At 46.3% G+C, this 14,366-nt stretch overlaps 1 pseudogene; it reads right to left on the bottom strand.

The window, feature by feature from the left end:
* Positions 1 to 2,000: 2,000 nt before the first annotated feature.
* Positions 2,001 to 4,380, bottom strand: LOC125401524 (small ribosomal subunit protein uS5 pseudogene; annotated as a pseudogene).
* Between the last annotated feature and the right edge of the window lie 9,986 nt (positions 4,381 to 14,366).

Below are 14,366 nucleotides of genomic sequence, written 5' to 3'. Positions count from 1 at the left end.
GCTTTGACACTTAGATGAATAATAGGTATCTCAACCGTGACCGTTGATATCTGTTGCCTAATTCAGCATTGCCAGACTTCAGCCATTTTATTTTTAGTGCTCTGAGAGATTTCTATCTTATCCTTAATTTTCCTCATGGGGTATACTGCTGATTGATTTTCAAATGCACACATTTTCGTGAAGGATAAAACAACATACAAAGAAGCAGAGACTCATGCTACAACCGCGCAGCGGCCATGACACCAAAACACTAGAGACTGGTCAGCAAGAAGCTAAGGTTTATGAATTGCTTAAAAAATTGAAAAATAGTCATTTGAAAGATGCCCACAGAGCTGAAACACAGGAAACAGAATAAAACGAAGACTATAAACAAAGAAATAAACATGGAGGTAACCAGTAATTATTTGTGCAGGCAACAAGTCAGTAAGAAATAATAGAGACGAAGTGGGAAACGTGATAGAGAAAATAAAAATGCAAGAGCGCTGGGCCAGCGAGATGGCGCAGCCAGTTAAGAGGACTTCGTGCTCTTGCGGAGGACGCAGTTTGACTCCTATCGCCCGCATCAGATGCTTACAACTTCCTGTAAGTCCCGCTGCAGGGAGATCTGAGGCTTCTGGCCTCTGTGGGCTTCTGCTGTCGGGTGTGCATGCCGCTTCTGTCGTAGCTGCTGCCCTGTTGCTGTGCAGAGAGCAAAGCAGCGCTCAGAGAGGGAGCATGTGTGCAGGGGCTTGCCTGCAGTTCAGAGCAGTGGTTCTCAACCTCCCTAGAGCTGCGACCCTTCACCGCAGCCCCTCATGTCGTGGTGACCCCCAACCATAAAACTATTTTCGCTGCTACTTCCTAACTGTAGTTTTGCTGTTGCGGTGAATCATAATGTAAATATCTGTGTTTTCTGACGATCTTAGACAACCCCTGTGAAAGGGTTATTTACCAAAGGGTCACGAACCTTGAGGAACACTGGCTTAGAGGCTAAATTTATGATCGTCGTGGCAGGAAGCAGACAGGCATGGTGCTGGAGCGTCGGCTGAGAGCTTTCCATCCGGATCGACAGGCAGCAGGAAGAGAGAGACATGGCCTGGAGTGGATTTTTGAAACCTCAAAGCCACCCTCAGTGGCATACTTCCTTCAACAAGGTCACATCCACTCCTACAAGGCCGCACTTCCTAACCCTTCCCAAACAGTCCTATGCCCTGGTGACTAATCATTCATGTATATGAGTCTATGTGGGTCATTCCCATTCAAACTACCACATTGTCCCTCATACACACATAACTAAAACTAAGATAAATCTGAAGAAATTCAAGGAGATTGCTTATCTGTAGCTAAAGACAGATGCAAAGTGAGACAGAGGCATATTATACCCAAGGTTCTACAAGTCACAGTCAGAGAGAGAGTCTTGACATGTCCCAGGCCAGCAGGATGGCTCATTGGGTAGAGTGTGGATACACACACACACACACACACACACACACACACACACACACTAAAGCATTAAAAAGAGGGCTGGAGAGACGGTCCACAGTAAGAACACTGGCTGCTTCTTTGCTTCCCAGCTCCCCACGGTGGCTCTAACAGTCTTAATTAGAGTCCTAGGAGACCCAGGCTTCCTTTTGCTCTCCACTGGCATGAGGCATGTTCACAGAGTACAGTCACACAGAGAGGAAAAACACCCACGCTCACGCCTACGCACGCAAGAAATCTGTCCAGTTGTGCAAAACTCACGCATGTATTTGGAGATGATGCTGTTGTGGTTTTAAAAATGACACCATTGAGACACATTTAAAGAGAAAAATAAAAAGAAAAGCTATAGTTTTCTGCTTTTCCATGTTTTCCTTTTTATCTATCATTTGTTTGGCGGTATAATTTCTGATTTTAGTACATTTGGTAGAATATTATTTTTTGGTTGAAGATGAAAGGAAGTAAGAAAATACACGTTTGTGATATGGAGGTAGGATGGAATGAAGTCGATGGCAGTATGGTCCATCTCGGACAGTCAAGTCCTAAGGCCCGTATCTCAGCTCCTGTGGGAGAGCCTCCGTTCTCTGAGCACAGAAACTAAACGGTGGGGTTCTGTACTGAACCTGACGGTGCGCCCATGTTATGATGATGATGATGAGAGAGAGAGGGAACTTTAACTAGAGAGTGGAGTTCTCAGCTGCAGCAGACTGGTGTCCCTGAACAACGGACACATCCATCCCTGCCGTGACAGCTTCAGAGGCTAAAGGAAAGGAAAGGAAAACTCCAAGCTGTGGGTGTAGCTACGGTTTGCACTGCCAGTGGGTACTAAACAGACACTTGTCACCGTCCTCTCTACTCTTTATAGATAGTCTACTAGTGCATTTCCTTGTAACTTGGAATAAACCATTCCATTCGCTTGCGGTGAGATCTCCTGAGCCGTTTGCTTTCTCCCGACTGTGGACAGTTTGTTGAGTGCGTCGTGGCTTTATTTCACTGGAGAGCCCTATGCTCTGGACTGTGTTTACATCTTTCTTAAAATCTGTGGAAGTTTCAACCATTCTTTTTTTTTTTCTAGAATTCCTGATCCCCCCTTCCCTCTTCCTTTCTGGAATCAATATAATTAAACAAATTTTTATTTATCCGGTAAAAATTTTGTACATATAGACAATGTATTTTGATCATATCAACTCCCCACTACCCCCTCTAGCTCCTTATGGGACTCCCCCAATCTGTCTCGCTCCCAACTTCACATCTCTATTTTGTGTGTATTATTAGTATCTCCCTGAGTTCGATCAGTGTTGACTGTATGCACACACGTGTGTGGCTCTGACCGGGCATGGGCGATCTCTCAATCAAGTACAATGGATCTCACTTTCCCAGTAGCAGCAACAGTGCCTCCAATTGGACCGAGGCCTCTTCCATCCCTGCTGGGAGTGTTGTTTGTCTATTTATTTTTTATTTTTATATTCCAACCAAAGTTTCCCCTCTCCTCTTTCTAGTCCCCCCCCACCTCTTCTCTATCTACCCCCACCCAGCCTACTATTCTGCTACTGTTTCTCTTCAGATACAGGCCTGTTAAGATTTTTTGTTTGTTCGCTATTTATTTATTTATAAGACAGAGGGGTGGACTGCCATGTCTTGCAAGATTTTATGTGTGTGTGTGTGTGTGTGTTTTCAAGATAGGGTTTCTCTGCATAACAGCTCTGACTATCCTGGAACTTACTTTGTAGATTGGGCTGGCTTTGCACTCACAGAGATCTACTTGCCCCTGCCTCTGGAGTGCTGGGATTAAAGGTGTGTGCCACCATTGCCTGGCAATTTTTTTTTTTAAAAAAAAACAACCTAATTCACTTTACTTTTCTTCTATAAAAACCCTTATGTGGTTGGGTGGAGGCAACACTTTGGAGGCAGAGGCAGGCAGATCTCTGAGTTCGAGGCCAGTCTGGGCTACAGAGTGAGTTCCAGAATAGTCACGTGTATACGGAGAAACCCTGTCTTGAAAAAAAACCAAACAAACAAACAAAACAAAAAAAACAAACCAAATCAAAACAAAACAAAGAACCCCAAACCAATCAACCAACCAACCAACCAACCAAACAAACAAACCAAAAACCCTTATGGGGTGGCCACAGATGGAGACCTGAATGGAGATTCTGGTGTGGATTTTCACAAGATAGTCGGTGCCAGTGAATTCCTGATAAGGAGACTTTGTGAACAGAGTCTCTTTCCAGAGGTCAGGGGTCAGGTAGGTGTAGGTCTTGGAAATGGCATCAAAGTTGCCCAGGGTGTCAGTGCAGCCCCTGGCTGATGTGTAGCAGTCATCAATGCCAGCCATCATCAGTAGCTTCTTGGGCACATGAGCGAAGACTATGTAAGTGCCTCTGGGGGCAGGAATGAGACGCACCAGCACAGAACCACAGCGGCCTGTCACTTTGCAAGGCACAGTGTGGGGCTTGCCAGTCTTGTTCCCTCAGTAGCCTCTCCGCACAGGGACAATGGAAAGCTTGGCCAAGATGACGGCCCCTCGGATGGCAGTGGCTACCTCCTTGGAGCATTTAACACCGAGACCTGTGTGACCATTGTCTGCTTCTGCACAGGCATGATCTTCAGAACCTCATCCGTTAGGGGTGCTCTCAGAAAAAGTCAATAATCTCGGATTCCTGGATGTTCAGGGAGAACAGGTAGATCTCCAGGGACTTGATCTTCATGTCCTCCACCAGGTGGCCCAGCGAGGTGACAGGTATCCACTCCTTGTCTTTGGTTTTACCCCCATGAGTCCTGCAGCCTGAACCGTAGCCACAGCTTTGACCATGACTGCATTCCCTAAGACCACTGCCAAATCCTCCGGGGAAGCCACCGTGGCCTCCTAATTCTGTGCCCCCATCCTCCAGGCCCCCCTGCAGGACAGGCGTCACCTGCCATTTGGTGTTTCCTGAAGAAGAAGCCCCTGCTGGAATTGTGACTTCCTGTATCCTGTGAAGGCCTTGCGCAGACAACCAAGGCTACTGTGAGGTGATGCTTGCAGCCGTGACACGGAACAGCAATGCGTGCAGCTGTGACACGGAGCAGCAGGTGGTTCCTCCGTGACACGGTCCTGAGAGAGGATTGGAGAATGAGAAATAAGGACGACAGCAGCATCTGGGGCCTTGCATGGAGCTGATGGCTCCTGAGAGCAAGTTGTTAAGAAGTACAGCGTCTTATATATGTGTGCAGGGGGAGGTGGGACAGAGTCAGCAGAAAGCCACCCTACAACGGAACGGTGTCAATATTGCGAGAAAGGCACACAGGATGTCTCAGGTGCGCCACAGACTGAGCACACAGAGGTCTTGGGACTGATAAGTCTGTTCACGGGGACGTCAGATTTCCATGAATTAAAACCTTAACTCCTACTCCACCCTGATGCTTTAACTCACTGATGCTGGCAGCTGCTGAGGCAGAAATTCTCAGTCCAGTTCTGGGCTTACACAGTGCAGTAGTTATTTTTCGGCTCTTTGTAATGTTTTTCCTTTTTGAGACAGGGTTTCTCTGTGTAGGCCCTACTCCTGCCATTCTCTCTGTAGACCAGGCTGACTTTGAACTTCAAGATCTACTTGTTCCTCCTCCCAAGTGCTGGGACTAATGTTGGTGTCACCATTGCCCCATGTTTATTTTTTATTAATAGCCTGGGTTGCTTGATTTTGTTTAGATACACGATTTTTTTTTAGATTTATTATGCATCTGAGAATAGTTATTCTCAATTCTTTGTTGGGTAATTTATAACTTAATGTGTTTCAAAATTTTTTTGAGACATTGATTTTTTTTCCTACTTAAATTAATTTTAAAACGAAATCAAATAAAAACCTCACTTTAGGAGATAGACAATATCTAAAAATCAAATCATGAGGCTGGAGATAAGACTTAGAGGTTAAAAGTCCTTTCTGCTCTGGCAGACGAGCCAGGTTTGGTTCTTATCACCCACATAGCAGCTCACAGTTGTCCATAGGTCCAGTTTCAGGGACCAGACACCTTCTGATCTCTGTGAGCATCAGGCGTTTCCTGTAGCAGGCACACATGCAGGCAGGTAAAACATTCATACTCATAAAATAAATACATCTAAAAACCTCCTGTCTGACCGGGCGGTGGTGGCGCACGCCTTTAATCCCAGCACAGGCAGAGGCAGGAGGATCTCTGTGAGTTCGAGGCCAACCTGATCTGCAGAGTGAGTTCCAGGACAGCTAAGGGTACACAAAGAAACCTTATCTCAAAAAACACAACAAAATCCCCCAAACAATCAAACAACCTCCCAAACACAAAAACCAAGCAACCCCCCTCCAAGCCTCCATGTCATATCTGTGTATGTAGTCAATCAAACACTTGTTATCCTAATATTTAAATATGTCTACATAACAATTTGTAAAAAGTAAACTCTAGATGTACTTAGCTCAGCACAATAGAAAACTTTTTTATTAGTTATGTGAAGTGATGTTCCTGGTTTGCAAATGCGATTCTTTTCATTTGTTTAGGTATTTTAACTGTTTTGTCACGTTAATGTGTTTGGGGTAAGTTTCTGGATGGTTATTTTCATGCTTCCGTTGAGCTCAGGATAAATCGTGTGCGTGCACGTGTGCGTGCGTGTGTGTATAAAATTGCTGATATTTGGGCATCTCTGATTTAAAAAACAGTCTTTTCTGTCCTTCACACAGGGACAAGCAAGAGATTCTGGGGACCCACAGATTCGTGGTGCAGTTGGGTCTTCTCTGCATTTTGTGTCTAATTTCTCCTGGTTCAGCCTTTTTAATTTTTAACTCATGATCTCTGTCTCCCTCTAGTGTCTCACTGTGGTAGTGCAGCACCCTGGGCCCCGGGAGAGAGTTGAGCCTCCAACCTCTCCGAGCTCCTTCAGGGGCTCAGTTGTGTAGAGACAGAGACAGTCCTCCCCCGGTCCCCAAGTACAGGGCATTGACTACACGTCACACCCCTATTTCTGTTCCAAGGAAGGAGCTGCGAGGTGGAACCTCAGTCTGCTCGCTAGAAGAGGAGACTAGTGCACAAACGCAGGGAACTTTCCAGCAGACGTCGACGTCATTCCCTGGCTCTGGGGTGCTTCGATTTGCCTTGTTAACTTCCTTTTTTAAATTTACGTTTTTGGGAATTTCACAAATGATGCGGCTGTCTTTACATCACATCCACCCGTCCTTCCTCCTTCACCTCTTCCGTACCCTACACCGCCCCCTAGGGCTCATGATCACTTTTTGCTGTTGTTATTGTCAGACACAATCCACTGAATACATTTAATGTTGTCGGTATGCATATATGTTTAGGGCTGATCCCTCAGGATGGGGAAACCTACCCGAGGTTTGTTCCTCCTCCAGCAGCCAGTGACTGCCTGTAGCGTTTCCTCTGTACCCTCTCAAGTTTTCTGGCTCTTTTGAAAATACAATTCACCCTGTATATTCTCGTTATGCAGGTTTCTGTGGTGGGAAAAGGGCCTGGGATGTCCTACTGAACATCTCAGGATTCAATGCATAAAGTTTTGAGGATCCAGCCCTTCTGTGACAGGCTGAAACAAATGGAATATTAATGGACATGTATACAAAGTCTAAGGAGTTGCAATTCATGTCAGAATTCAGTGTGTAATTCTTTCAGATCTGCCTACTGACTACAAAGCAGTGGAATGACAGCAAATAATAGTGAAGTTAGCAATGATATTGGGAGACAGAACAGACCCCAGATCTCTAGTTGTTTACTAACAGAAAGGCCTGCCAGCCGTGTAGTCAATGAATGAAATGTGATTATTGCAATGGAAAATAGCTCTGATGAAGATATTGCCAAATTTCTTATTTAGCCCAAGAATATTGCTCCTTTCTATCCCCTTTTGCTAAATAAAACAAAGATACATTACTGAAAAGCTCTCTGATGTGGACTCAGTTTGGGGGGGGCAGTGTAGACTCCACATGTGTCAGAAAGAAGCTGAGGCGAGGCGCGCCCACCCGTGTTTATCTTAGTCCAGATGGTGTGTGATGAAGGTGACCTTGAGGAGGAATTAGATCGTGTGGGTGGGGCTCAGCATCTTTACAGGGTTCTGAAACCTGCCTTACTCTCCCCTATCTGAGGACAGTGAGGTGTTGGCAGGCTGGGAACCAAAAGACAGTCCTGGTGGTACCCATGCGTTCTGTGAAAGCAGTCAATCCCATTGTCTTAGGTGCATGCGGTTGGCTGTAGACTTAATTACAGCATCCGGGACGGACCCAGGAACCTCTCCTCACCTCTCAGCCATGCTCACTGTCTCTCTGCAAAAACTGTAAAACTGTCTCACTTTTTTTTTCTTTTGAGACAGGGTTTCTCTCTGTAGTCCTGGCTGTCCTGGAACTCACTCTGTAGACCAGGCTGGCCTCGAACTCACAGAGCTCCACCTGCCTCTGTTTCCGAGTGCTGGGATTAAAGGCGTGCGCCACCACCACCCGGCTGTCTTGGGTTTTTAAGGGGTGTTATAACTGTTCTATAACTACTTAGGTGACCTATTCTTTAACCTTTAAAAAAGATTTATTTATTTTGCCTTGTGTGTATGCCTGTGAACCTTGTGTATGTCTGATGCCTGTAGAGGGCACAAGAAGGCATTGAATCCCCTGGAACTGGAGTTACAGACAGCTGTGAGTCACCATGTAGGTGCTAGGAATGAAACTTGGTTCCCTGTAGGAGCAGCCAGTGCTCTTAACCACTGAGCCATCTCTTCAGCCTCAGTGCCCGCCCCCCCATCTTCTTTGTGTTGTTTGAACATAATTATAGTCAGTCATTCCTATTAATCCTTCATCTGGAAGTTCTTCCAGGTCCCTCAGGATAGGGATGGTAATTTCTGAGAAGAGATGTTTCTGCACTGAGATTTGTGTGTTTGTAGCTAGTTGAGTGATGGAGAATGTAAGCCTGTTGTTGACAGTCTGGAGGCGGCTCACCTGTTAGCACCAGGAGAAGCTGTGGAAAGGGTTTCTTGATCAGGGACCACTTACAGGCCGGCACGAAGTGCTGGGCCTATCAGGGTCCCATATGTGGCAGGAGCTGGGTAGACTGGTGTCTTAGCTAGGGTTTCTATTGCTGTGAAGAGACACCATGACCACAGCAACTCTATAAAGGAAAACATTTAGTTAGGGCTGGCTTCCAGTTCAGAGGTTCAGTCTATTATCATAAAGACGGGAGCATGGTGGCATGCAGGCAGACATGGTGCTGAAGAAGGAGATGAGAGTTCTCCATCTGGATCGGCAGGTAGGAGGAAGAGAGAGAGTCACTAGGAGGTCTGACTCAAGCTTCTGAAATCTCAAAGCTCATCCTCCAGTGACACACCTTCTTGCAACAAGGCCACACCTCCTCCAACAAGACCACACCTCCTCCAAGAAGGCCACACCTCCTCCAACAAGGCCACACCTCTTCCAACAAGGCCACACCTCCTCCAACAAGGCCACACCTCCTCCAACAATGTCACTCCCTGTGAGTCTATGGGGGCTCTTTTCATTCAGACCACCACAACCGGGAAGTATGGGCTGGGTAGCTGGGCCTGGCAGAGCCCTTCCCTATCAGCAGCTGGAGCTGGGCAGCTCTAGAAGTTTGGACCAAATGATTCATGCCTCACAGGCCCTCACTTGTCAACTGCCGAGGCTAGGCAGGCTGGAGAGAGCAGCTTGGGTGGCTGGGGCCTGGTGACACCCTCCACCTCCCATGCATAGGGGCTGTTACTATAGAGTATTTTGAGATCACAGTGTGGCACATGAGGCCACAATAATGATGTTTCAGTTGGACAATGTGATATCAAAAATCAACATTGTGTGTCACAAGGGAATATTGCCATGTAACAATTCAGTATTGTGATGTCACAATGGGGCATTAGGTCTTATCAGTAGAGTGCTGTGATGTTGTAATGGGGAGCCATGACGGCAAATTCAGTATTGTTACACTAGAGCCTGTGATGTAAAAGTTGTGATGTCACAGTGCAGCACCGTGGCAGCAACAAGAAGCATTGTGACGTCACAATTCATTTTGGAGTGTTACAGCTAAGCATAATGATGAAAAAAATAGAATCATGATGTCAAATGAGCTTTGTGGTGTCCCGGTGCAGCGCGGTGCCGGTCACATGGAGCACTGTGGTGTTAAGGAGCATGCCGTCGACCTGTCACCAAGAGGCCTTTGTGTGGTCACTAAGCTGTACTGTCACACCACAGTGCTGATTGTGACACCACAAAGCTCCGTTTTGACCTTACAGTGTCCCTTTGTCACAATGGTGCTATAGAATAAGAACAAAAAGTAGGGATGGGGATTTGGGAGGAAGGGGAAGGGGAAGGAGAGGGAGGAGGGGAGGGAGAAGGGGTGCGTGTAACAAGAATGTATCATATACATGTGTTAACCTAAGAAAAAAAGATTTTAATCATGAATTTTCCATGGCTTTAGCATGCTTTCTTTCATTTCTAGGAACTAGGGGGATATATATGTGTCTAGAAAAGAGTTATTCAGGCTACACAGAATGTTCGTCACAGGCTGAGTTCTCTGAGTGTCTCCCGAGCACTTGCTTTTCCTAACGTCTTCCTTTCACACGACTTGTGCCAGGAAGACTTGGTACCCTTTCTCTCTTGTTTAAGGATTTATTTACTTTATCTGCATGTGTATCTGTGAGCCACACGTGTTTGGAAGAGGGCATCAGATCCCCTGGAACTGGAGTTACAGTTGGCTGTGAATCCCTCTGGGAGGCTGGGATCTGAACCCAGGTCCTCGGCAAGAGCGGTCAGTGCTCTTAACCGCTGAGCTGTCTCTTCAGGCCCCTACTTTCTCTTATTTGTACATAAAGAATTAAAAAATTACAGCCCCAGAAGGTCGTTCTCGTCTCAGCACGAAACTGTTCCTGTTCCACATAAAGATTATTGATTTAGAGTCACTAAGGAATGGGTGCTTATCAACTGGGAAGCACTGAGTGTTGAGACAAGATCTAGGATTTACCACAAAGGAGGGTCCACCAACGACTGCAAGACGAAAGCCGTTCTTCGGATTCTGAGCACTGTCTTAGGCACTGTTCCATTGCTGTGCAGAGACGCCATGACCACGGCAACTCTTACAAAAGAAAGCATCTAATTGGGGGCTTGCTTGCAGTTTCAGAGGTGAGTCCATGACCATCATGGCAGGGCTTATGGTGGCATGCAGGCAGGCATGGTGCTAGAGCTGGGAGCTTTCCCTCCTGATCCACAGGCAGAGAGAGAGAGAGAGAGACAGAGACAGAGAGAGAGAGAGAGACAGAGAGAGAGACAGAGAGAGACAGAGACAGAGAGAGACAGAGACAAAGAGAGACAGAGAGAGAGACAGAGACAGAGAGAGACAGAGAGAGAGAAAGCACAAGCCTGCCTGGTATGGATTTTTGAAACCTCAAAGCCCACCCCCAGAGACACACCTCCTCCAACAAGGCCACGCCTCCTGATCCTTCTCATCCTTCCAGACAGTGTCACTCCCTGGTGACTAAGCATCAACTCCATGAGCCTTCTGGGCCTTTCTCATCCAAACCACCCCAGACCTCCTTGCCGTTTTCAAAAGCTCTAAAATGCTTCCTTTGACACAATGAATTCATGTTTGCGTCATTTGACACACAGAACCATGTGTGCTAGCAGAGCAGAAGGTTTCGAGGCCGCTGGTGAGATTTCCCACACACTAGCATATCTCATCAGTACAAGAAGAAGACATGATCTTCGGCTTCTGAGTGCCTCCTAATTAGGACCTCTTTCCACATACAAGTGACTTTCAGCTAAGACCTACAACGGAACGTGTGCTCATAAAATGGAAGTTGCTAGGTGTTGTGGCCCACATAGCATTAGGCAGGCGGAGGCAGGTGGATCTCTAGAGTTTGAGGCTGGTCTGGTCTACAGATTGAATTCCAGTCAAGGCTACATAGTGAGATCCTATCTCAAAAAACAAAATAACCCTCCCCCCAAATAAAACACAGAACGTGGAGGCTAGAAGTAAGAGTCATCACAAATAAAGTTGTCCCAGTGAGTAGAGAAGACATGACAATCAGGACTTCGGGACGCCTTGCTTTCTCAAAGGCTTTCACGTGATTCACGATGCCATCAAATCAACACGCTTTTCTTTCATGCTATAAAGGCATCGTGGATGGGCCCTGAGGACTGTGCACTTAGAAAACACAATGTGGTTATGCTGGACATGGTGCACACCTTAAACAAAGGTATTTCATTGGGTGCAGTCTTAGTCTTGCCCAGAGTCTAAGACCCACCCCCTTCCCCACCATGAATACTGACTTGAGAATCACTGTGGAATGTGTGGTCACCAACTAGAAAATGTGTTAGAGCCATCATAAACTGAGCATTCTCTCTCTCTCTCTCTCTCTCTCTCTCTCTCTCTCTCTCTCTGAGACAAGGTTTCTCTACTGCTTTGGTGCCTAACCCAGAACTAGCTCTTGTAGACCAGGCTGACCTCGAACTCACAGAGATCTGCCTGCCTCTGCCTCCTGAATGCTGGGATTAAAGGCGTGCACCACCACCACCAGGCTAAACTGAGCATTCTCAATGAGCAGTAGATGGAATGTGTTTATAGGCTGTTGAGCACATTCTACAAGCCTGCATGAAATTGGGCCCATCAGTGTTCCTTCACGGATAGGTGTGGGTCTCATAAGGTCCTACTGCTCCCAGAAGAGCCATAGGCAGTGTGGTTATGTGGGGGGGGGGATCATCCTCCTCTATGTGTGGCTGCAAGTATATGGCCCTCACTCAGGTAAGTAATCCCCTTCCCCTGCTCGTGCAGGCAGCCGTGATTAAATGCAGTTGGCTACACACAAAAGAAGACATGAGGGCTGGAGATGGCTTAGAGCTTAAGAGCACTGGCCACTCGTCCAAAGGTCCTGAGTTCAATTCCCAGCAACCCCATGGTGGCTCACAACCATCTGTGATGAGATCTGGTGCCCTCTTCTGACATGCAGTCAGAACACTGTATATACAATAAATAAATAAATCTTAAAAAAAGAAGACATGAAAGTGTGCTGGAGACTTAGAAAGAAGAGGGTTATGGAAGTGAGAAGGAAAATGGTGGAGACTGGAGTCAAAGAATGAATGACTATAGTTGTGTGTGTGTATGAGATTGTGAAAACACACACCTTCCCATAGTCACTCTGAGTGGTAATGGCCTCAATTCTCTTATGAGGAGAAATAGACAGACAGGTTAGATCCATGTACTTGTCTGCGTGGGGGGGGGATGTGCCTCACCATAAAAGACAGACAGACATTGCCTTAGGGTAGGAGGATGGAAAAGGTGTCCTCAGCAAACAAGAGCCAGGATCAAGCAGCTGTCTCTCTCCTAATAGTTAACTAAATCTACTTTAAGCTAAAACTTTTCAGAAGACATAAAGAATTTCACATCACACTAACAGGGGACAACCCATCACGAAGATCATAATGCTGAACACACACACACTGAACACACGTGCTAATAAACAAACACACTGGAGATGAAGTCTAAGAACTACGGCAACGATTGACTTCAACATTCCGTTCTCCTCAATAGACTGGTAATCATGGCAGAAATCAGCTAAAGATCTGAGAAACAAACAAACAAACAAAAAAAAAGATCTGAGTTAAACAACCTAACAGAGTAAGTGAATTTTACAGAAGCGTACATTGCAGAATATTCATTCTTCGCAGAAGTACATGAAACTTCCTATTTTTAATTTAATTTCTTTATTATATAAGATTTTCTCAAATATTCACCATCTTTATTTACGTGTGTGTGCATGAATGCATGTGTGTGTTTGTGTGTATATGTGTGTGTGCACTGGATATCCTGGAGCTGGAGTTACAGGCATTTGTGAGTCACCTGATGCAGGTACTGAGATTTGAACTCAGGTCCTCTGGAAGAGCATGAACTTCTCTCAACCACTGAGCCATCTTTCCACCCCCTATTATTATTTTTTTCCTTCATACAGAATGCATTTTATTTTGATCAAAACATTCTTTATTCCCTCCTAGCTCCTCCTGTGTCCCAACCTCCACCTGCACACACACACACACACACACACACACACACAGACACCACACACACAGAGACACCACAGACATCACAGACACACACACACAGACACACACACACACAGACACCACAGACACACAGACATCACAGACACACACACACACAGACACCACACACACAGAGACACCACAGACACACACACACACAGACACACAGACACACACACACACACCTTGTTGGGTACAGTTAAGGTTGCCTGACTGCATGCGGATGCATGTGGATGTTTGTGTGGTTGTAGGGCTGTCCGTGGAGCATGGGCCACATGCCACAGGCTATACCCTTGGACAAGGTTGACTTTCTTTGCACTGGCAGAGTCAACTAGTTTGGTTTTCCAATGAGGAATGGGAACTTGTGAGGCTCCTCCCATCCACGCTGAAGGGTTTGGTAGGCTGATCTTCTGTAGATCCTGCGCAGGCAACCACAACCAGTGGGAGTTTGTGAGAGCAATTTCCTGTCAGGTCCAGAAAAATTGATTGTATAGCTATCCTCTCCAACCTCTGTCTCTCAGGATAAATATTTCCACCCTCTTCCATTCTGGGTGCCTGAACCTTAGGGGTGAGGGATGCGATGCAGCTGTCCCATCTGGGACAAGCACTCTACAGTCACTCATTCTCCACACTTCGATCATTTGTGGTTCTCTGCTATCCTCCATCCGTTACAAAAAGAAGCCGCTCTGATGGGGTATGCGAGCTGGACCAATCTATGGGTGAAAGGCTTAGGATTTAGACGATAGATAGATTCTCTATCAGCCAGCAAAATGACTGTAGGAGGTTCTCAGCCAGGTGTACAATACTGGGGATCTCAGAGAAGCACTGTTCTTCCCTCAGAAGCAGGCTTGTTGACAGAAAATGAAAAACTCACCAGGGACA

This window comes from Myodes glareolus, chromosome 9 (assembly GCF_982192425.1).
Source record: "Myodes glareolus chromosome 9, mMyoGla1.1, whole genome shotgun sequence".
Taxonomy (NCBI): Eukaryota; Metazoa; Chordata; class Mammalia; order Rodentia; family Cricetidae; genus Myodes; species Myodes glareolus.
Note: the sequence above shows the minus strand (reverse complement) of the source record. Positions and strands in the feature narration are given on the sequence as shown.